Source organism: Petaurus breviceps, unplaced genomic scaffold (assembly GCF_028583685.1).
Source record: "Petaurus breviceps papuanus isolate PSGF00001 unplaced genomic scaffold, PetGlider_PUasm1.0 90879, whole genome shotgun sequence".
NCBI classification, from domain to species: Eukaryota; Metazoa; Chordata; class Mammalia; order Diprotodontia; family Petauridae; genus Petaurus; species Petaurus breviceps.
The window spans coordinates 14,432,581-14,456,998 of record NW_027187368.1 but is presented as its reverse complement, the minus strand read 5'-3'; the positions used below and the strand labels follow the sequence as shown (position 1 = coordinate 14,456,998).

At 37.5% G+C, this 24,418-nt stretch overlaps 1 long non-coding RNA gene and 1 pseudogene across 1 annotated transcript in view; both read left to right on the top strand.

The window, feature by feature from the left end:
* LOC138150470 (uncharacterized) overlaps positions 1-24,418 on the top strand; it is a 44,110-nt gene that overhangs the window by 2,436 nt on the left and 17,256 nt on the right. The gene's annotated exons all lie outside the window — the stretch shown is intronic.
* On the top strand, positions 16,003-17,175 carry LOC138150543 (small ribosomal subunit protein uS2-like; annotated as a pseudogene).

Sequence of the window (24,418 nt, the reverse complement as noted above, 5' to 3'; positions counted from 1 at the left end):
CATGAAACTAACTACTATGTCATGTAGGGGAGTGTGATCCTCATCAAAGGAACTGAAGACCTTAGATTCAGAGCTAAAAGACAACCTAGAGGTCTTCTAGAAAGATCAGGTAACTTGCTGATGTTTACACAGGAAGTAAGTGGCATCATCAGTATTCAAACCAAGGTTCATTGTCTCTAATCCAGTGCCAGTATCACAGATCTTTTAAGTATGGAAACATTCATTCCTCTGGTATTTATCGAGCTCTTTCTATCTGCAAAGCCCTTGGCCTTAGCATAGATTCTTTTGTTTAAAGAATGAAGGGTCAGCATTCTTCACTGAGATAAGACCTGGGGTATAATAGTCTAAGCCATTATAAAATACAGTATAGGGGATACTACAATGAATAAACAAAGGCCATGGAGCTTAGAGTCTACTACAGGGTGAAACAGGTACAGTTTATTTCACTACTTCAAGAATCAATGATCCCTGTGGGCTAGGGGAGAGATGGAGAGAAAATTTGGAACTCAAAATCTTGTGGAAATGAATGTTGAAAACTAAAATGAATAAATTGGGGGGGAGGGAAGCAACTGGGTAAAAAGGTAAAGGGAAAAAAAAGAATCAATGATCCTGTCATTGTCAGTACTCCTTCCACCCATGAAGATGACCACTGTTACAGTGGATATAGATGACCATCATATCATTTGAGTTTCTGTGACCTAAAAATTCATCACCAAGAGTGATGAACCTCTTCCAACTTAGCCCAGCATGCCCTCAGATATCTGACAATCTAGACTCCCAGTCTTTACAGTTTTGTGGAACGTGCCAGAGTTTGTATTCCAGACATAGACTTCAAGAGCTCTAGTCAACCACACCATGAGAAATATGAAAAATTATGGTTAAATACATACACAGATAAATATAATAAAATGAATAATATGAATATGGAATTACAAGTTCAGTTTTTAATTTAATTTAAACAACTACAACTATCCTGATGTAGGCCTTAATCACCATCACCTCATGCCAGGACTGCTTTTGACAGGTCTCTCTGCCTGAAGCCTCTTCGAACTCCAGTCCATCCTATACCTTGCTGTTAAACTGATCTTCCTAAAGTACGGATCTGATCTTATCATACACATCCCCATTCAGTAAACTCCAATGGCTCCCTTTCACCTCCAAGATTAAATATAAAATCCTGTCTAGCTTTTAAAGCCTGTCATAACCCAGCTGCTTCTTACTTTGCAAGTCTTCTTATAACCTTATTCCCTCATAAAACTGCAATCCAGTGACACTAGCCTCCTTGCTTTTCCTTGCATAAGACTCCACATCTTCCAACTCCAGGTGTTTTCATTAATTGCCCCCAATCCTGAAATGCTGTCCTTCCTCGTCCCTGCCTCCTGGATTCCCCAGCTTTGTTTCAGTCTTAGCTAGAATCCCACCTTCGACAAGAAGCCTTTCCCAGTCCTCACTTAGCTGCTTGCATGCTGTCTCCCATGTGCTCCTTGGGGGCAGGGACTGTCTTTTACTTTTCTTTGTGTCCCCATCGATTAGGACCGTGCCTGGCACATGTGGGCACATAATAAATGCTTCTTTATTAGCTGACTAAACCTAGCTTTTCAACTAAATGAAACTATTAAATTAATTCAGTTTTCAAAAGTATTAGAGAACGCTGGGAATTTACAGTGAAAAGGAACCACGGTGGAACCTCAATACTACTTGATGTACATAATGGAATTTAAGGTAAAGGCAAGCCACCCTCAACCCCCCCTATGAAAAATGGCTACTGAAGTGCTGAAAGTGTAATGGTAAGCAGACTTTCCCAAAAGGCATTTATAGGGTCTAATGATACCATGCACTTCAGATCCAGTCTCCTATTTTTGACTCTAGCTGTCATAAGTATCATTTGGTCTCTAATGTATGTTTCCTATAGCTTCATCTACCCCAGAATTCCAGATGCTCAGACTAACCATACTCTGCTGAGAATCTTTTGGAATCTGAATGATCCAAAGCTACATGTCTAGTCAAAATTGATGGAATACATTTTTAGAAAGTGTTACCCAACTTCATGTTGTGAAGCATAGATTTGAAATCTCTTTACAAATACTTAAACTGCCATTGGGTATGCCAAAGAGAGAGAAAGAGGAAAAGATTTTTTGTGTGCAAAATTATTTATAGTATTTTTTTTTATAATGTCTAAGAACTAGAAACTAAGGGAGTGCTCATCAGTTGGGATTGGCTAAACAAATTATGGTATGTAAATATAATAGAATGCTGTAAGAAATGAAAAAGATGGTTTCAGAGAAACATGGGAAAATTTTTATGAACTAATGCAGAGTGAAGTGAACAAAACCAAGAGAAAATTTTCTATTACAACATTAATATGTAGTAAAAAGTAACACTTTTGAAAGACTTGAGAACCTGATCAACACTGATCAACCATGTTTTCAGAGGACCAATGATGAAAACACTACTTGACAAAGGTGGAGAAAGTATACAGAATGAGACACTCATTTTTATACATAACCAACATGGAAATTTGTTTCACTTGACTATGCTTATTTATTACAAGGGTCTTGGCTTTTCCTTTTTTTCCAGGGGGAGGGAAATTTGGAGGAAGAAAGAATAAATGCATGATAATTGCCCAATTAAAATTTAATTTAAAAAATTTTTTTAAAAAGGAAGAGGGAAAAAATACCATAGGGCTCTAGAATTACACAACTTAAGACAAACTTTAATTACTTATCTTTTAGAATCATAGGATTTAGAGGTAGAAGGGACCTTAGAGATCATTTATTTCAACACCCTTATTGTATAGAAGAGGAAAAAAGAGGCCTAGGGGAGTTAAGTGACTTACCCATGGTCACAAAAGCCAATCTTCTTTAATTACAAATCTGGCACTCATTCCACTATGCCTTCTGTCTCTAAATGCCTCCATTCCTTAGAACCCTGCCCAGTTCCTGGGCTCTTAAGGAATTAAAAAACTGGGAAAGCTGTCACGATCCAGTCAGAATTTCACCTGAAACATCAAAGGAAAGTCTTAAAATTCTACAAGGATAAATTTCTTGACCTTATTATAGTTTATTTCGGTATTTAATCATACTTAAGGTTGGGTCTCTTTTTCTCATCTCTAACTTAAATTGCACTCTAATTTCAATTCATTTCTACTTAGTGGAGACAGAGAAAAGTCTTTCAGTTGCATTTTGGCCTCTACACTAAGTAATCTTTATGACTTTTACCTTTCTTCATTGGTCCAGTTTCCCATCCCTTTAATCATTTTTGTTGTATACCTTTGGACCTTCTCAAATTTCTCTATATCCCTCATAAAATCCAGAGTCTAAAATAGTGTTAGGTATTTGTTGGTAAATGGTATATATTATTTGGATTTAGATAAAAACTGGACATAATAATAAAGGCCTGCTATAGTACTGGGGATATTTTTTTAGAAAGGTTATTCTGCTGCTCTTCTCTAGTTCATGTTGTAGTACAAAATCATGTCAATGATTTTATCCTTATATAATAGTATATGCTGTTCAAATTGTGAGTTGCTGTTACTCACTGGTTCTTTGCTTCTCTAATTCTGCCTAGACAATAATTCTTTATATGTTGTATCTATTTATTTTTTTATTCTGAATTTTACTAACAGAAAAAGAGGAATGTATGTGAAGATATGAATCTGTATTATGAACAGCTTGCTCTTCAAATATGTAATAAATTTAACATGTTATTTTTCAAAGCTGTCCCATTTGTTTGTTGTTTCTACTGACTTTTTGTTCTCTCCTACAAGTCTGAAAAATGCTTCAGTGACCTTTGTTTTTATTTAGGTAACTTCATCTTTTGCTTTCCTTTCCTCCAAATTTTTGCATACACACACAAAATTGAAGTAAAGCAAAACCGTCTTATCAGATATTCAGTCATACAAACAAGTTCTCTCCGCCTTCAACTGGCCATGTCCAAAAAGGTATGCTTCTTTCTGCAGTATGAGTTCTTCACCTCTCTGTTAGAAGTTGCATAGCATTTTTTCAGTCACTGGTCCTTTGGAGTCATATTTTGTCATTAATCAGAGTTCTTCAAAGTTGTTTATCTTTACAATATTGACATGTAAATTGTTCTCTCATCATTCTCATTTTATCTTGCATAAGTTCATATGTCTTCCTACATTTCTCTCAAACTGTCTACTTAGTTATTTCTTAACAATACAATAATATTCCATTACATTCACATACCGTAATTTGTTCGGTCATTCCTCAATTGATGGATATCTTCTTAAGTTTCCAGTTCCTTGCCACTAAAAAAAAAAGTACTATAAATGTTTTTGTGTATATGTGTCCTTTCCCTCTTTCTGTGATCTCATTGAGTATAGGCTTTATGTGGTATTAGCTAGGTCAAAGGAAATGCACAGTTGAGTGCTTTTTTGTGTATAATTTCAAATTGCTTTCCAGAATAACTGGACCAATTCAGTGTATTTAGCTCAATAGTGTATTTACATGCCTGTTTTCCCACAGCTTTTCCAAAAATTTTCACTTTCCTTTTTTGGTCATTTTCCCCAATCTGATGAGTGTGAAATGGAACCTTGAAGTTATTTTCATTTGCATTTTTTTATCAGAGTTTTGGAGTATTTTTTCATATGACTATTGATTTTTAAAAAAGATTTCTTTTTTTCTTTTTAAAAAAAATCAATGTTAGTATTCATTTTTTAAAATTTTAAGTTTTAAATTCTCTCCCTTCAGCCCCTTCCCCATTCATGGAGAAGATAAGCAATATGATAACCATTATACATGTGAAGCCATGCAAAATACATTTCCATATTAGTCAGGTTTTTTTAAAAAAGGCAAGAAAAATAAAGTAAAAAAGTATGCTTCAATATGCACCCAGAGTTCATCAGTTCTCCCTCTGATGTAGATAGCATTTTTCATCATGGGTCCTTTGGAATTGTGTTGGATCATTGTCTTGATCAGAGTAGCCAATTCTTTCACAATTAATCACTGTTACAACATTGCTGTTACTGCATACAATGTTCTCCTGGCTCTGTTTACTTTGCATAAGTTCATATAAGTCTTCCCAGGTTTTTCTGAAATCATCCCCCTTGCCATTTCTTATAGCATAATAGTATTCCATCACAATGATTAACCACAACTTGTTCAGCCATTCCCCTGATGGATGGGCATCACCTCTATTTCTAATTCTTTGTCACCACAAAAAAAGAGCTGATAAACTAGACTAGATTTCTTCCTTAAAAACTGCCTTTGGCCATCTATTCAAATATATATTTGAACCAGTTCCTTTAATATACCTTGCATGTTGAACCTTTTTTAGGGAACCCTCCTCTAAATATTTTTCCCAGTTAACTATTCCCTTCCAGTTTTTACTATACTTAATTTTACACAAAAACTTTTCAATTGTAAGTAATTAAAATTGTCCATTTTATCTTCTGTGATCCTCTCTGTCCCTTGATAGGTCATGAACCCCTTCCCATACAGAGTTTTACTTTTTCTTTCCTTACTCTTCTAATCTGTTGATATATTGGATTGTTCTATATTTATATTTGACTATACATAGGTAATGTATCTATTTGGAACTAATTGTAAGATGTTAGTCTAAACTCAGTTTCTGCCTGACTACTTTCCAGTTTTCCCACCAGGTCTTGTTGAATGCTAAGTCCTTGCCCCAGAAGTTGGGGTCTTTGGGTTTATTAAAAACTATGCTATAATTAATGTGGAAGTATGTTTTGCATGACTACACATATAAAATCTATAGCAGATTGCTTGCTTTCTCAACATTTTAAAACAAATGTTAAAAATTATTTTTACATGTAATTGGGGAAAATAATATATTTTTTTAAAGCCTTTTATAGGGGCAGTCAGGTGGGAAAGTGAATAGAGCACTGGCCCTGGAGTCAGGAGGACCTGAGTTCAAATCCAGCCTCAGATATTTAACACTAGCTGTGTGACCTTGGGTAAGTCACTTAACCCCAATTTCCTTGCCTTCCCCCCTCCAAAAGAAGGAAAAAAAAGCCTATTATGTTGTTGACATAGTCTTTACCACTAATTGTCCTCTCTATTTTTTAATAAATGCCAAATAATTTTGATGATGCCTTGTACCCTTAGGCTTCCTTCCTTTCTACTTTTTTTCATTATTCTTTTTGAAATCTTGACCTTGCATTCCTCCAGATGCATTTTCATCATTTTTTTCTAGCAGGGGCAGTGCTAGGTGGCACAGTAGATTGAGTCAGGGGTCCTTAGTCTTTTTTATGTCATGGACTCCATTGACATGCTGGCAAAATCTATGAACCCCTACTCAGAATAATGTTTTTAACGGCATAAAATAAAATATATAGAATTTAAAAAGGAAAATTTAAAATGAAATATAGTTATCACACTGATTTTTAAATTCACAGACCTTAGATTAAGAACCCTTGAAATTTCTTCCTTTCAAGATCCAGTCCAAATCCCACTTTCTCCATGAAACTTCCCCCTCCTTTGCTATACTTAAATGTCTTTAGTTGTTTAGTTATGTGACACAATAAATAGAGTGCTGGACCTGGAGCCAGGAAGGCCTTCACTCAAATCCAGCCTCAGACACTAGTTTTGTGACCCTGGGCAAGTCACTTAAACTTAACTTCTGTCTGCCTAAGTTCTTGTCTGTAAAGTGGGGCTATTAATACCACCTTTCTGCCAGGGTTGTAAAGATCAAGTGAGGTAATTGCAAGGTGCTTTGCCAACCTTTAAGTGCTGTGTAAGTACCGGCTCTTTAGTATGGGCTACATTGCATAGTTATCTTTTTTATGTCTATGTCCTATCTCACCAATTAAAATATAAGCTCCTAGGGGCGGCCAGGTGGCTCAGCGAGTAAGAGCACCAGCTCCAGTGTCGGGATGACCTGGATCAAATCCGGGCTCAGATACTCAGCACCACACCCAGAAATAACTGGCCGTGTAACCTTGAGCAAGTTACTTAACCCTGATTGCTTTAAAAAATAAATAAATAAAATAAAATATAAGCTCCTTGATGGCAAGTATAAGGTTTTATTCATCTTTCTACCCCACCACTTAACACACATAGTAGATCCCCAGTAAATGTTGGTTGAAGATGATACTAAAGAATCATTATATATAAACTAATAAGAATTTATATTCATACAGCATTTTAATACATTATCTCATTTAATCCTTTTTTTTCCCCTTTTGGAGGGCAATTGGGGTTTAGTAACTTGTCCAAGGTTTCACAGCTAGTTTTTTTGTGTGGGTGTTAAGTGTCTGAGGCCAGAACCCAACTTGGGTCCTCCTGTCTCCAGGGCTGGCGCTTTTACTTTTACTGGCCACCTAGCCGCCCCTCATTTAATCCTTTTAAGAGTCCTGAGAATTAGGTGCTTTTTAAGTATTGTTGTTTCATGCTCTGTTTTTGGTAACAAAAAGGGGGAAATTAAGAGGATGCCCATAAACTAGAGATTGGCTGGATAAACTACGGCATATAATATAATGGAATATACTGGTTGTGGTTAGGGAATTGGAACACTCCTTGCACCCCATTGCCACTGCCACACTCTCCCTCTACCACAATTACCCAGTAATCTTTCCTCATTTGAGGTTCATTCAATCCATGTTTATCACCCATTCAAGGTTTTGGTAACTGTTTTCTACAGATCTCCAGGATACCCTCCTTCCAGCTTCAGTGAGTTCAGTGTCAGACTCCTTGGCTATCTTTCCTCACTACTCTTTTTCTCATATGAGAGGATTTCAACATACATATTGATACTCCTTCATATAGTAGGTAGTGCAGTAGATAGAGTACAGGGCCTGGAACTCAGGAAGACCTGAGTTCAAATCCAGCCTCAGACACTTATTAGCTATGTGACCCTTGGCGAGTCACTTAATCTTGTTTGCCTTAGTTTCCTCATTTGTAAAACGAGCTGGACAAGGAAATGACAAACCATTCCAATATTTTTGCCACAAAAACCCAAATGTCACAGAGTCAGATGCCGCTGAACAGCAATATATACAATAAACTCCCAGTTCTTCACTGTATTTATTTCTCATGACCTACTCCTCTACCCCACCACAGCTGTACACAAAGTTGGTCATGCCCTTGACCTTGCTATCACCCCCAAAGTGTTTCACATCCACGTTCAGAAACTCTGAAATTCCTTTATCATAGTTGGTTGTCCTTTCCACCTTTTCCTCTGCCTGGCAACTTCAAGTCCTGTTCATCACTGCAAGACCTCCATTCCCCACACCCCACAATTCTTTCCCAAGCTATCACTTCTGCACTTTACACACTCTTTTTCCCATGGTCAACCAGTTCAGCTGTACTATTCTCTTGATTCCCTTGCACTTTATGCTACCAGAGATAGTGCTTTTGCAAATCCCAGCTTTGGATTACTCCCACCATTCACTACCTTTATTCCTATTCATGTGCTGCTGAATGAAACTGGAAAAAAAACATGAAACCTTGCTGACTGGGTCTACTAGATTCCAAGAGAGGGGTGGAGTCTACTTCTGGCCAGAAGGTGATCAGTTACTCTGGATTTCTCCTTAATAAATTTCTTTTGATATCAGATTTTTGGTATCAGTTGTGTTTTTGCTTTTCCAAGTTGGCATTTCCAACTCTTATGTTACATAATCTCAACTGGGTCTTCATTGAAAGGCAGTCCTTTCACACCTCCCTAATTGATTCACTATCTCACTTAACCACAGCAGCTTTTCCAAACCTTTCTATCCCTCCTCAAACTTATAACTTCCCCTCTCTTACCCCCTCAGCTGAGAATCTTGCCTCATATTTAACAGGAAATAAAAAAAGCCATTCACTGAAAACTCCCTCTTCTCCCCTGTTCCTCATTTCAGACTATTCAGATACCTTCTACCACTATCTCCTCCTTTACTTCTATTTCACATGAAGAGATGGGTTTTCTCCTTCCCAAGGCTAACTCTACATGCTACCACTGTGGCACCATTACATCCTGTCTTTACAGCAAACCACCACCTTTTATCCTCTGAACTCTCTCATTGATCTTTAATCACTCTCACTCAACTGGCTGTTTCTGTACTGCCTACAAACCTGTTCCCTCCCATCCTCAAAAAACTTTCACTTGATCCATTGATCCCTACTATCTGTCATCTACTTCCTTCTCATTTACTGCTAAATTCTTTGAACAGGCCAACTATAATAAATGCCTCCATATCTTTTCCTCCCACTCCCAACTCTTTTCAGTCTAGCTTCTGACCTCATCATTCAATTAAAACTACTTTCTCCAAAAGTTACAAATAATTTGATGGCCAAATCTAATGGCCTTTTCTCAGTCCTCATCTTTATTCACCTCTTGCACATCCTTTGATACTGTCGATCACCCTCTTCTCCTTAATACACTTCTCCCTAGATTTTAGTGATGTTGCTCTTTCCTGGTTCTTCTCTTAGCTGTATGACCTGTTCTTCTCTTGCTGTGTCTTTATTCACATCTTACCTACTAACCATTGGGGTCCCCCAAAGCTCTGTCCCAGGCCTTCTCTATATATACTATTCACTTGGTGGTCTTATCAGCTCCCATGGTTTTACTTATCATCTCAGTATAGATAAAGAGATTCTTTCCTGACAAATGTTAATTTATATATAAACATTATTTAAAAACAAAGCATTATATACAACTGAACTAAATACATATATAACTTAATACAGTGCTTGTCATTAGCCAGGAATCAAATAAATATTTTATACTGTAACTGGATATTCACATTGGTTTAAGTGACTAAATATAAAAAATGAATTTCCACCTTATGAGATGATCTTGTGAAATTGTTCTACAATTTTCTGTCATATATTTCTGTGATTATTCTTGTTTTAAATCAAAATACAGAAATAAATTTGATGCAGAACCATATTTAAGACTGTTTATCTGGTTTTGTGCCAAACGTTGCAAACCTATGTTCATAAAAAAAAGTTTATCTGTGATTATTGTATTATGTTAAATGTCTTCTAAGTTGTAGCTTGTTTCATTAAAATGTGATTTTCTTCAACAAAATTTGTGAAACAAATGTAATATTGGATCTTACAGAAAACGGTAAACATGAATTGTTGTTGGGTTGCTTCTTTTAATCCTTACAAAATGTCCTCCATAAAAAAACTATAATTATTTTATAATTAGAATTGCGTAACTTTATATTTAGAGTTTTAAATTACTGGTAAGATAAAATTTTATGCTGTACCTTTTTATTTTGGGGCTTTTTGGCAAAAGTTTTATATTTCATATAAAATATTATTAAATTATATTTTACATATATAGTATTATAATACTATATGATATATTAAGTTATATAAAATAGTATATTTTAAAATTTTATAATTATATAATGTAAGTTTTTATTTGTTTTGGAGCTTTTTTGACAAAAGTTACTTTAAAGATTTAAAAAGATTGTGCCTATTTTAAACACTTAATGAACAAATCTGAAAGAATATTATGAGTAGGGAGGTAGAGCCAAGATGGCAGAGTAAAAGCAGGAACTTGGCTGAGCTCCCACTCCAACTACCTCCAATACCTGTAAAATATGACTCTAAACAAATTTTAGAGCTATAGAACCCACAAAGTGACAGAGAGAAACAAATCTCCTGCTGAAGGCAGTCTGGCAGGCCGACAAGGTCTTTTTGGGGGACAAAAAGGATCAAAGCGTGGAATGGGAGGAAGACAATGAAGTCAGAACTCCTGCGTCAAAAGCTTCCAAGAAAAATATGAACTGGTTACAGGCCATGGAGCAGCTCAAGAAGGATTTTGAAAATCAAGTAAGAGAAGTAGAGGAAAAATTGGGAAGAGAAATAAGAATGATGCAAGAAAATAATGAAAAAAGTCAGCAACCTGACTGAAGAAAATAACACCTTAAAAAAGACTAATTCAAATGGCAAAAGAGGCCCAAAAAGCCGATGAGGAGAAGAAAGCCTTAAAAAGCTGAATTTTCCAGATGGAAAAAGAATCTCAAAAGATCACTGAAGAGAATCATTCCTTCATAATTAGATTGGAGCAAATGGAAGCTAATGACTTTATGAGAAATCAAGATACTATTAAACAGATCCAAACAAATGAAAAAATAGAAGGCAGTGTGAAATATCTCATTGGAAAAACCACTGACCTGGAAAATAGATCCAGGAGAGATAATTTAAAAATTATTGGACTACCTGAAAGCCATGATCAAAAAAAAAAGAACCTAGAAATCATCCTTCAAGAAATTCTCAAGGAAAATTGCCCTGATATTTAGAACCAGAGGGCAAAATAGAAATTGAAAGAATTCACCAGTCACCTCTTGAAAAAGATCCCAAAAAGTACACTCCTAGGAATATTATAGCCAGGTTCTGGAGTTCCCAGATCAAGAAGAGAACAGGTCAGATAAAAGATATGCTGTGGTAGGAATAGCAAGATTTGACAATTAATTGGATATACGGAATGATGGAGAATTAGGAGTTGAAGCTAACGTAGACATTATAAACCTGAGAACCTGAAAGGATGGTAGTGTCTTTGACAAAAGTAGGAAAGTTTAGAAGAGGAGACACTGTGGTGGGAGTAGAGGATGAATTATGAGTTGAGTTTTAGATATGTTACATTGAAAATGTCCCTGAAATATCCATGTTGAAATATTCTGTAGGCAATTAGTAATATGAGACAGAAACTAATAGGAGAGACTTGGGGCTAGACATATAGATCTGAGACTCAACCACATAAAGACAATAGACTAAATCTAATGTATCTGATGAAGTTAAAAAAGAGAGAGTATAAGAGTAAAGGCAAAAAGTAGGCCAGAACAGAACCTTGGGAAACATAGTGGGCATGATGTGGATAATGAAGTAGTCATTGAGGCTGAAGGAGTAGAAGGAGTATTCAGAAAGTGAGATAAATCAGGAGAGAATAGTTTCACAAAAACCCAGAGAAGAAAGAGTATCACAGAGTGGTCAGTGTCAAATGCAGCAAATAGGGTCAGTAGGAATAAGACACATTTGTCAACTAAAAGATCATTAGTAACTTAGAGCAGTTGCTTTTGAATAGCATGGTCAAAAGCCTGATTGTAGAGTTAAGGAGGGAGAGGAGAAGAAGAAGAGGCATCAAGTGTAGAAAATTTTTTACAAGGCACTTGGATGAAAAAAGGAGGTGAGATGTATGTATTTTGAGGGGATGATATACTCTATTAAAGGTGGGTTGGGGGCGGGGTTGTTTTTTAGTATGGGAGTTACTTGAGCATGTTTGAAGATAATAGTGAAGGAACTATTTAATAGAGGTTGAAGACATGAGAGAGGGGGCAATAATGGAAGATGAAATCTACTGGAGAAGGCAGGAGGGGCAGATCAAGGGCACATATTCTGAGTTGGGTTTGGCAAAAAAGGGTCAGAGGCTGGGGAAAAGGAATGAGTGGGAAATATTACCAAAGAGTTTTGAGATGAAGAAAATGGAATAAGAGGGAGTTACCATCAGATAGCCTCAATTTTTTCTGTAAAGAGGCAGACTCAGCTTAGAGAGAGGAGGGTTTGGGGGGGCTTCAGGAAAGAAGAGGAAGTTCGAAATAATTTCTAAGGTGAGTGATATAGGGAATCAATTAATAATGAATGGGGGGGGGGGGGGCACGGCTAGGTGGCACAATGAATAGAGCTCCAGCCCTGGAGTCAGGAGTTCCAATCCAGCTTCAGACACTTAACACTTACTAGCCGTGTGACCTTGGGCAAGTCACTAAACCCCAATTGCCCTCCCTCTCTAAAAAAGCAAAAGAAAAAAGAAATGAACTGCCTTTTGATGACTCAATTGAGAGACTAGATTAACATTAATTTTGAATGATTTAGAAATCAGCATGGTTGTAGCATTTCCTTTAGTTTCTTTCAGCAGCTTGAGAATAGTGTCAGAGAACATGGATATGGAAGTAATCTAGGGCTAAGTTTTGGTAATAGACCAAGGGATTCAAGAGCAAAGGAACATAGAGTTGAAAACACTACCAGTTGGATTGAGGTTGGAGAAGAGATTAAAGTCAGAACAGGAATGGATACTAAGAAATGGAGGGAATGGAAATCTCCATGAGGTTAGCTGAACAGGTATGGGAGGGGTATGGAGATGTGGAATGACAGGAAGTTATAGTCTGATAGCAGAATATCAGAATTTCTTATTAGGGAAGTAGAACCTATGTAGAAATGATTTTATTGTCTTCTTTCTAATTTTATACCTAATGCCCTTGGAAAGTCTGCCTGGGTGGGTCAGTCACCAGGTTTTCTTTAAACTTAGGGAATATCTATTCTCAAACATCCAAAGAATTATTTTATAGAGTTAGAAAAAATAATATGAAAATTCATCTGGAAGAACAAAATGTCAAGAATACTAAGGGAGTCAGTGAAAAAATGGTAAATAAGAGTGGCTTAGCACTGCCAAATTTCAAACTATATTACAAAGTAGTGATCATCAAAATAATTTGATACTGATTAAGATAAAGAGTGGTGCATCAGTGGAATAGACTAGGTACACAGTACACAGTAATGAATGACCAAGTAATCTACTGTTTGATAAACCCAGTGATCCAAGCTCACTGTGGACTCACAATTTGACAAAAAATGTCTGGGAACATTCGAAAGCACTTTAGCAGAAACTAGGAATATACCAACATGTCACACTATATACCAAGATAAGGTCAAAATGGTTAAATGATTTAGACACAAAGGATAATATCACAAGTAAATTAAGCAAGTGTGGGAAAATGTACCTGTCAGATCTATGAATAAGGAAAGAGTTTATAACCAAACAAGAGATAAAAACTATCATGGGAAATAAAATGAATAATTTTTATTACATGAAATTTAAAAGCTTTTGCACAAACAAAATTAATATAGCCAAAATTAGAAGGAAAACAGGAAACTGGGAATACATTATTATAGGAAGTTTCTCTGAGAAAGGCCTCATTTCTCAAATATATAGGGAACTGAGCCAATTTATAAAAATAAGAGCTATAACCCAGCTGATAAATGGTCAAAGGATATAAAGAGGCAGTTTTAAGAAAAAGAAATCAAACCTATGCATAGTCACATGGAAAATAACACTCTAAATCACTACTGATTAGCAAATTAAAACAATGCTGAGATATCACCTCATACCTATCAGATTGGCTAAAGCGACAAAATACGAAAATGAAAAATGCTGGAGGGAATGTGAAAAAATAGAGACACTAATGCACTGCTGGTGGGGTTGTGAACTGATCTAACCATCCTGGGGAGCAATTTGGCAGTATGCCCAAATGGCTGTAAAACTACTCTATACTTCCTTTAACCCAGCAATACCATTAGTAGGTCTGTATTCCCAAGAGGGAAAAAAAAAGGATGTATTTGTACAAAAATATTTATAACAGCTTTTTTTTGTGGTGACAGAATTGGAAATTGAGGGGATGCCCATCAACTGGGGAATGACTGAATAAGTTGTGGTGTATGATTGTAATGGAATACTATTGTGCTACATGAAAAGATGAATAGGATGCTTTGAGAAAAACCTGGAAAGACCAATGCTAAGTGAAATGAGTAGAACTAGGAAAACATTGTACACAGTAATAGCAAAATGTAAGGATAATCATCTGTGCAAGACTTATCTACTGTGATCAAGGACAATGATCCAAGACAATTCCAAAGGACCTGATGCCTGCACCTTGCAGCACCAACCAAACGTGAGAGCATGAATGAAGAGTCATGGGCCATGAAAGCATTCATACGTTTATTGCATGCATGCTAAGCAAGTCCCAACTAAGCATCTGAAGGTAAGGGTTTATATACTAGAACTAAAGCATTTACATCATACTTTCTCATGGGAAGCTTTGCATAGTTTGTTACATTAGGCACCTAACTTACAACCTTTTAGGAGGCCATTCCTGTGGAACACTTGCTCTCTTATCTCATGTGTCACTACTTTATCTATATCACTCAAGCAGCGAGGGTATCAGGGATGGCCAGAATGTTCTGAGCCTCCCTAGCACAGAAGGATGATGAGCAGAGGATGGTGATCCTGATGTACTGAGCCCAGGAAGATGGGAACAGGCTCAAGGGAGACCTTGGCCTACATGCGCATCCCTTTCAGGGGGGCTACTCAGAGCTGGCCCTCCACATCACCCCCTACAACCTATGATAAAAAAATGCTATCCATATCCAAAGAAAGAACTTTGGAACTCTGAATGCAGATTGACGCATACTTTTTTAACTTTATTTTTCTTAGGATTTTTAAAATTTGTTTTCTTTTGCAACATGGCTAATATGGAAATGTTTTGCATGACTTCACATGTACAATTGATAGTAAATTGTTTCCTTGAGGGGGAGGGAGGGAGAGAATTTGGTATTGAAAACAGACCAGACTCTCCAAAGAACTGAAGTACAGGTTTACCTAAAAAGCAGCAGAGGTTCACAGGGGGCAAAAGCAAACTGCAACACATAACAAACAAGAAAAGTATATCAGAGAAGCATTGTAAAGGGTATTGTCAAGAAGATAGATGACTACTAAACAAAAGATGGTGTAGTCACTTAACAAGAATGAGAGATGACCTTAAGATAGCATATTCCATTGATATCCCTTGATGTGAAAGTATTTCAAGGAAATCCATGCGCACACCAGGAGGACTTCCTGTGGTGGATATGTAGGAACACATAGACAAAAATTGCCAAGGATGGAAAGTCACAGATGGCATATGACTTACAACTCTGGAAGGAACGCTCCTCTTGGGAGGCTAGGTGGTGCAGTAAGAGCACCGGCCCCTGGGGTCAACCTGGGATCGTTTGCGGCCTCAGATACTTAACACACACACACACACACACACACACACACACACACAAACTGGCCGTGTAACCTTGAGCAAGTTACTTAATCCCAATTGCTTTAGAAAAAAAGACAGTAGGACCAGTGGTGTAATGATAAATGCATGACAACTGGCTCTTTGGGGTGGGGAAATGTATACTCAACAAACTCTTAGGTTTACACTGCATTATTAACATTTGGGCATCTAGGTGGTGCAGTGAATAGAGCACCGGCCCTGGAGTCAGGAGGACCTGGGTTCAGATCTGGCCTCAGACATTTAACACACACACACAAACTAGCTGTGTGACTTTAGGCAAGTCACTTAACCCCAATTGCCCTCCAAATAGAAAAAAAGAAAAAAAAAGGAATTCCCTCTTAATAATGTCACAGAGTCGCTTTTCCGCGCTGCCCTGAACAGGGTTCCATACGGTGTTGTCGTAACTTTAAAGGGAAACTTTCACGATGTCCGGAGCCCTAGATGTCCTGCAGATGAAGGAGGAGGATGTCCTCAAGTTCCTGGCTGCAGGAACCCATTTGGGCAGCACCAATCTGGACTTCCAGATGGAACAGTATATCTACAAAAGAAAGAGTGACGGCATCTACATCATTAATTTGAAGAGAACTTGGGAAAAACTTCTGCTGGAAGCTCGTGCCATTGTTGCTGTTGAAAACCCAGCGGATGTTAGTGTCATCTCATCTAGAAACACTGGCCAGCAAGCTGTTCTGAAATTTGCTGCTGCCACTGGCGCCACACCTATTGCTGGACGTTTCACACCGGACACCTTCACTAACCAGATCCAGGCAGCTTTCAGGGAGCCTCGCCTTTTGGTGGTCACTGATCCTCGGGCAGATCATCAGCCTCTGACTGAAGCATCGTATGTTAACCTCCCAACCATTGCCCCTATGCAACAGACTCTCCACTTCGCTATGTGGACATTGCCATTCCATGTAACAAGGGAGCTCACTCGGTGGGTCTGATGTGGTGGATGCTGGCCCGTGAAGTCCTGTGGATGCGTGGTACCATCTCCCGGGAACACCCCTGGGAGGTTATGCCTGATCTTTACTTCTACAGGGATCCAGAAGAGATTGAAAAGGAAGAGCAGGCTGCAGCTGAGAAGGCAGTGACAAAGGAGGAGTTTCAGGGTGAATGGACTGTACCCGCCCCAGAATTCACTGCTACTTAACCAGAGGTGGCTGATTGGTCTGAGGGAGTACAGGTGCCATCTGTGCCCATTCAGCAGTTCCCCGCCGAAGACTGGAGTGCTCAGTCAGCTACTGAGGACTGGTCTGCGGCTCCTACTGCTCAGGCCACTGAGTGGGTAGGAACTACCACAGAGTGGTCTTAAAACCCAGATGCTCTAATAGTGTTGGAAAAAATGCTAACTGAAAAATAAACATTGGTTTCTTAACATAAAAAAAAAAGAATGTCACAGAGTCATTGGCTTCTTGGAGCAAGTGTAAAACCTTGTATGTATTCCTATTTCTGCTTACTCCTATTGGATTCAGCCCAACATTCTAATCTGAAGTGCTTTTTATCCCTGGTCTATCATCCAATATTTCAGCTGACCCCACTGTTTCATCTACGGTTTGATAAGCATGTTCTTGATGCTTTTATCCAGGTTAGTGGCAGAAATGTTCAAAAGTACAAATTCCTTGGGCACTCCACTTGGAGTTGTTACCAAATTATTTATAGCTATCTTTTGGGTACAGCCATTCAACCTGTTGCAGATTCAGCTAATTGTATCATCATACAGACAACATAACTCCCTTTTGGCCAAGAGTAGCATGAGAAATTTTTTCAAGTGCTTTGCTAAAATCCAGGTAAAATATTTACTGATGAATAAGTGGTCAGATGATAGGAACAAACAGTTCTTAAAAGAATTGCAAACTATGTGAAAGATTGTTCTGAATCACTAATGAAAGAAATGTAAATCAAAAAAAAACCTGTTATCTTCCCTAAAATTGGCAAAGATGGTAAAAGTCAACTATTCTCATTTTGGAGGGGTATGGAAAAATAGGCACTGTTGGTGAAGCAATGAATTGTTCCAGCCACTCTGAAAAGCAATTTGGACTTATGCTAAGAAACTAAAATATCCATACCCTTTGACCCAGAGATCCCAAGTATGTCAGCCAAGAAAGTCAAAGATAGAGAGTTCCAATACACCAAAATATTTAGAGTAAGAAGAAAAAAACAACAACTAGAAACAAGACATCATTCAGTTGGGCTTTGTTCAGGCTCTCTGAATTGTAGTACATGAATATAATGGAATATTACTGCCCTGTGTGAAAAAAATGAATATGAAGAATATCAGGAAAGCTGAAAGGCAGCATGGTGTGGTAGATATAGCTAATCTCAGGATCAGAAAAACTGGGGTTCAAATCCCACCTCTAACACATACTCGCTGACCTGGGGCAAGTCACTTAATCTCAGGATCCCCTTACAACTCTAATACTGAAAGTGCTTAAAGAGTAGGTGCTGACCTGCCTCAGCAGAGTAAATTCCTCACCAAAATCTCTCTAACCTGAAGAAATCACAGGTCTGGTGATAAAGAATATAGGGGTTATTTTTGTTGTTCAGTTATTTCAGTCATGCCCAACCCTTCATGAACCCATTTGGGGTTTTCTTGGCAAAGATACTTGAATGGTTTGCCATTTCCTTCTCCAGTTCTGTCAGGCAATCAGACCCTAAGTGACTTACCCAGGGTTGCACAGCTAGGAAGTATTTGAGGCTGGATTTAAATTCAGGTCTTCCTGACTCCATACCCAGTACCCTGAGCTTCCAATTGCTTCATAAGGAGTCATGAGGTGACTTAAATTCATAAAATGCTGCAGAAGGAAGGGATCAAAACCAGGAAAACAATTTACCTCACCCATGAAGACAGTCATTTGCAAATGGCCCTTTGAGCCAAGGATTACATTAAAATGGTTCTTTGTATGGAGGAGGGAAGGATGAATTGGGGAAGGAAGGTGATATAAAACTGAAAGAGATCAATAAAAATAAAGTAATTCTAGGTAAACTATACATACAGCATTCCTCTGGCCTACCAGTCTAGTAATTTTATTAAATAAAGATATGTGATTAGTTTGTCATACTCTGTTCTATTAATAATAGATTTTTAATTCTCTTTTAGTTTTACACCATCTAGATTTGTCCCTTATGCCCTTCTCCCTACTCCCTCCTAAAGAGCTATCCCTTATAATAATTTTTAAAAGAGAGAAAAGAGAAAAATGAGTCAGTAACCTGTCAAAATTAAAAAGTTTGATGTTATTTGCAATGTTCCACATCCAAGGGAACCCCACATCTAGAAAGGAGTAGGGTGGAGGTGTCATTTCATATCTCTTCTTTGGGATTTGCTCTTTGCAACTATTTTGTGATGGGTCTCTCCAATTTAGTGACATAATTGTTTATGTAATTTTCCTTCCTGTGTTTATTTAACTTGGGTAAGTTCATATAAATCTTCCCATGCTTCTCTGTATTTATTATATTGATCATTTTTTACATCACAGGAATATCCCATTATATTCATTTACTGCAATTTATTTAGCCATTTTCCCACGGATGAGCATCCATTTTGTTTGGTACCAATTCTTTGGTACCATGAAAAGTGTTGTTATAAATATTTTAGTGTATATAGATCCTTCTTTTTTTTTAACTTCTTGGAGTATATGCCTAACAATGTAGTTTCGAGATCAAAGGATATGTCATGACTAGTTCTTAATGTAGCTGTGGTTGCTCATTGTGATAAAAAAAAAAACTTCTTTCTCTTAAATGTTCATTTACATTCTTTTTACTAAGATGTTCTAGAATTTTGCTAGAAATCAAAGTCTTGGCTTACTATGTGACCAAATATTCTGAAATTTTCAGTTGTCTTGTGCCATTGGTCTACCCCCCCTCCGCCAAAAATTCATCATAATGACACAGAAATTCCATTGATTAGCAAAGTAACTGAATAATGAATCAAGTCAGTAACCATGATAATAAAAATCATATATATGGCAGAGAAAATGGAGTACCCAAGAGTGAAAGAACATTGAGACTGCTCATAAAAATGCATACATAAGAAATAGATCATATCATAGGCACCTATACCAGTATGCACATGAGCACCTGTGTTCACAATATATGTGGTACATGCATTATTGTGATGGCAAAGATTGGTAATTTTCATTATTTAACAACTTTGAGGGATTAGAAATGTCATTATGGAGAGCCAAGCTGGCAGAACCGAGGAAGCATTACACACCAGCTCTCCCAACATTTCCCTTCAAACAACTTTAAAATAATGTCTCAAATCAAATTCTGGAGTGTCACAGCCAACAAAAAGTTGGGGTTAGACATTTTTCCATCTGAAGTCAATTTAGGAGGTCAGAAGGAGAGTTCTGTGTGACACTGGAATGGGGGCTGGCCTGGAGCACTTATGAAAGCAACACCAGCTGTGGACCTTGGAGGTAACTGAAAGCAGAAGCAACAGCTTCAGGAGCTTTCATCCCAGCAATGGTAAGGAGACTGGAAAACGGGTCAGAAAGAAATTACAGGGAACCCCTGTGCTAGCACTGGACACAGGACCAGAAGCTATTTGGCAACTACATTTCACATATGCATTTCTGGGTCACAGTTTTAGAGGAGAAGGCTATATAAGCCCTGATGTGTAGCTTTGTTTTGGGGGCTCACTTTGAGAAGTGTTCTGTGATTTGATATGGATTCTGGGAAGCCATTGTCCTGAGCCCCCCAGCTTTGAAAAAAACCCAGATGTTGAAACCCAGATGTTGACTGGGTATGGATGTAATGGTTGGACAGTTTGAAATCTGTCTACTAGATCTGTTTCTGTCTTGATAATTCTGTCTGTGTACTTTGAAGTTCGGGGTGCTGACCTTTTCCCCTGAACAAGGTAAACGATATATGTCTGACTGATTAAAGTAAGCTTGTTAACCCATTTTGAGTTGCTTTCCTTTATCAAAGCAGATCCAAGAACCTGTATTGGCAGCAAACCCTGAGGACGCTTGGGGTGCTTACTGCTACAGTATGATATATGTATATGATATTCTGGAAGGCAAAGGAGCTAGGATTACAACCAAGAATCACCTACTCAGCAAAACTGAGCATAATCCTCCAGGGGGGAAAAATAGTTATTCAGTGAAATAGAGGACTTTTAAGCATTCCTAATGACAAGACCAGAACTGAACAAAAAAACCCTTGATTTTCAGATGGAAGGCTCAATAAAAGCTTATTAATAAAGTGAAAACATAAGAGACTCAGTAAGGCTAAATTATTTACATCCCTATACAGAAAGATGATACTTATAAATCTTAAAGCTGTATCACTATTAGAGCAGTTAAAAGGAGTATACATAGACAGAGGGTGTGGGTATAAGGTGACTTTGATGGCATAATATAAGAAAAAATTAAGGTACGAGAAAGAGGATTACACTGAGCAGAAAGAAGGGAGAGGTAGAATGGAATAATATCTCAGATGAAGAGACACAAAAAGACCCATTACAGTGGAGGGGAAGTTCAGGAAAGGAGCATGGTGGGCATTTCTTCAACCTTGCTCTTATTGGAATTGGCTCAAAGAAGGAATAACATGCACAGTCAGTTGGGTGTAGAAATTTATCTTATCCTTTGGGAAAGTAGGAAAGGAGAGAGTTAACAAAAGGTGGGGGACCAATATAAGGGAAAGGAGATTGGAGGAGACATTGGTCAGAAGCAAAACACTTTTCATGAGGGACAGGGTGAAAAGAGAAAGGATAAATGAGGAAGACTAATGATGAAAAAATGCTATCCACTTCCAGGGAGAAAACTGACAAACTCTGAGTACAAATTGAAGTGTAATTTTTTCTTTTTTTTTGTGGTATGGCTAATATGGAAATATATTTTACATGATTTCACATGTATAATTAGTTGATATCATTTTGCCTGCCTTAGTGGAGTGGGGGAGTGGGGAGGGAGATAGAAAGAGAGAGAGAAAGAGAGTTTAGAATTTAAAAATAAAAGCATGTTTAAAATAAATATTTTTGAAATAAAAAAATCAGGTGAGATAATGGTTAATTATTAGTCTTCAAAAAATAGATGAGACTACAGGTACATAATGTTGCATATACTGTGAGAAATGGTTGTATTGCCAGTTGGTTTTATTTGTATTCTTTGCTACAAGGAAGGGTTTAATGACAAGGTATATCAAGAAATTACTGAAATAAAAAACAAAAGCTATTGTTTTTAAATGGTTAAGAGAATAAGCAGGATTAGGAAGTATGCTAAGCTGCAAATTCTATTCAAGCCAAAATCATTTCTTTTTAATGTAAGCTACATATAAAATTTTTTGTGCCTTCCTAGTACCATATTCTTCCCATAGTAGTTATTTAATAAATGTTTACCAAAATAAAAAGTATGTTTTATATATATACACAAACATATATATATATACATATATAAACATACACATATATGTAAATAAAATTTTTATTGATATCTTTTATTTTCCACATCCCCTACATATCTCTCCCCTTCATCCCTTAACTCTGCATCACTCTCTGTTTCAAGTATTTTTCTTGAAAACGACACTTGTTGGATTCTGGTTTCTAATACATTGGGATGTTGTAATGGGAATGAAAATTTGGAAGATCTTCCCTGCCCCTAGGCTAAAATGCACCTGAAGCCTGGGGAGGGAGGCTTGTTTTTCAGTAGATACTTCTTGATTGGCCAGTGAGTCAATAAGGTTGTTACATTCTCTGAGCCAGGAGAAGGCTATATAAGCCCTGATGTGTAGCTTTGTTTTGGGGACTCACTTTGAGAAGTGTTCTGTGATTTGATCTGAATTCTGGGAAGCCGTTGTTGAGAGTCCCCCGGCTTTGAAAAACCCAGAATGTGGAAACCCAGATGTTGACTGGGTATGGATGTAATGGTTGGACAGTTTGGAAATCTGTCTACTTGATGTTTCTGTCTTGATAATTATGCCTGTATACTTTGAGGTTCAGGGTGCTGACCTTTTCTCCTGAACAAGGTAAACGATATATGTCTGACTGATTAAAGTGAGCTTGTTAACCCATTTTGAGTTGCTTTCCTTTAACAAAGCAGAACCAAGAACCTGTGGTAGCTGCAAACCCTGAGGACGCTTGGGGTGCTTGCTGCTACAGATGTCCTCCTTCATTGTATAGACTAGTTAATCCCATTTTCGTTCACTATTATAAGTGGCAGTTGTGTGTTTTCCTCCATCATAACCTCTTATACCTTTTCTCTTTTCCCTTTATTCCATCTCCTTTACAAAAGAAAGGGGTGAAAATGAGAATGAATTTCATCACCACTAGTAATCTATATCTGTTAATACTCTTCTGTCCCTGCTCTATCAAACCCAGGCACTAATCTCTGGTTCTTACACTTTTTTCTCTCCTTTAATAATTTATAATCCACTCTCCAAAGCTGAAGTTTGTTTGCTTATGACTGTTCCCTTCCTGACTCTATCTTCCCTTCCTGTATTCTTCTTTTTTAAAGTAATCAGGGTTAAGTAACTTGGTCAAGGTTATACGACCAGTTATTTTTGTGTGGGTGTTAAGTATCGAGCCTGAAGCCAGGTCTCCCGACTCAGGGCTGGCGCTCTTACTCACTGCCCCCTGGCTGCCCCCCTGTATTCTTCTTGGGTTTATTGTATTTCTTTCTTTCTTTCTTTGCTTTTTGGAGGGGGGAAGCCTGGGCAGTTGGGGTTAAGTGACGTGTCCAAGGTTGCACAGCTAGCAAGTGTTAAATGTCTGAGGCCACATTTTAACTCAGGTCCTCCTGACTTCAAGGCTGATGCTCTATTCACTGCACCACCTAGCCACCCCGAATTTATTGTATTTCGAAATCATACAATATGTTTAACCCTGTCCTTTGTCCAGCTTAAAGTAAGGTTCATGAGATGCCTGCTCCTTCCTCCATGTTTATATACTTTTCTCACATACTCCATTTATGCAAAATAGTAAGTTCTTCCCTTTTTATCTCCATATATTCCTTATCCCATTTTCCTTCCATTTTCTTTATTCTCTTATAACAACCACAAAACCATAAGACCTTGTGCTTGTCTTCTTTAAGGACTAGTATTCCAAGGACACTTTTCTCTTTTTTTTCCATTGCAATGTAGGCACTTCATCATTTAGCCTCTTCCAATTGCTCAAATCTATTTACCCTATCTTGGGTTTCCCTTGGCACTTGTGTTTGCATTTTGGTTTCTAATCAGTATCAGTCATTTCGTCAGGGATGATTTGAAAGTCCTTTGTTGTATTAAAGAGCCATGCTTTTACCTGTAGGATAATACTAAATTTTGCAGAATAAGTTATTCTTTGTTATAAGTCTTTATCTTTTGCCTTTTAGAATAATATTATATTCCAGGATTTTCTCTTCTTAATATAGTTGCTGTATAATCTTGAGTTATCGTTTTTAGAGAGCAATGAATCATAAATTGCTCCTTGATCTTTTTCCAGTTCATTTTTTAAAAATATTAATAATAGGCACCTTTCATTTTCTTATATTTTCAATCTTTTGACTATGTTCTAACAATTTTTACTTTCTCATGAAACCATTTAATTGTTCGGTTCTTCCTGTTTTTCAGTGAATTCCCTACTTGGCTAAGGTTTTCTACCTTCTGTTCTAAGCTCTCTCTCTCTCTCTCTCTCTCTCTCTCTCTCTCTCTCTCTCTCTC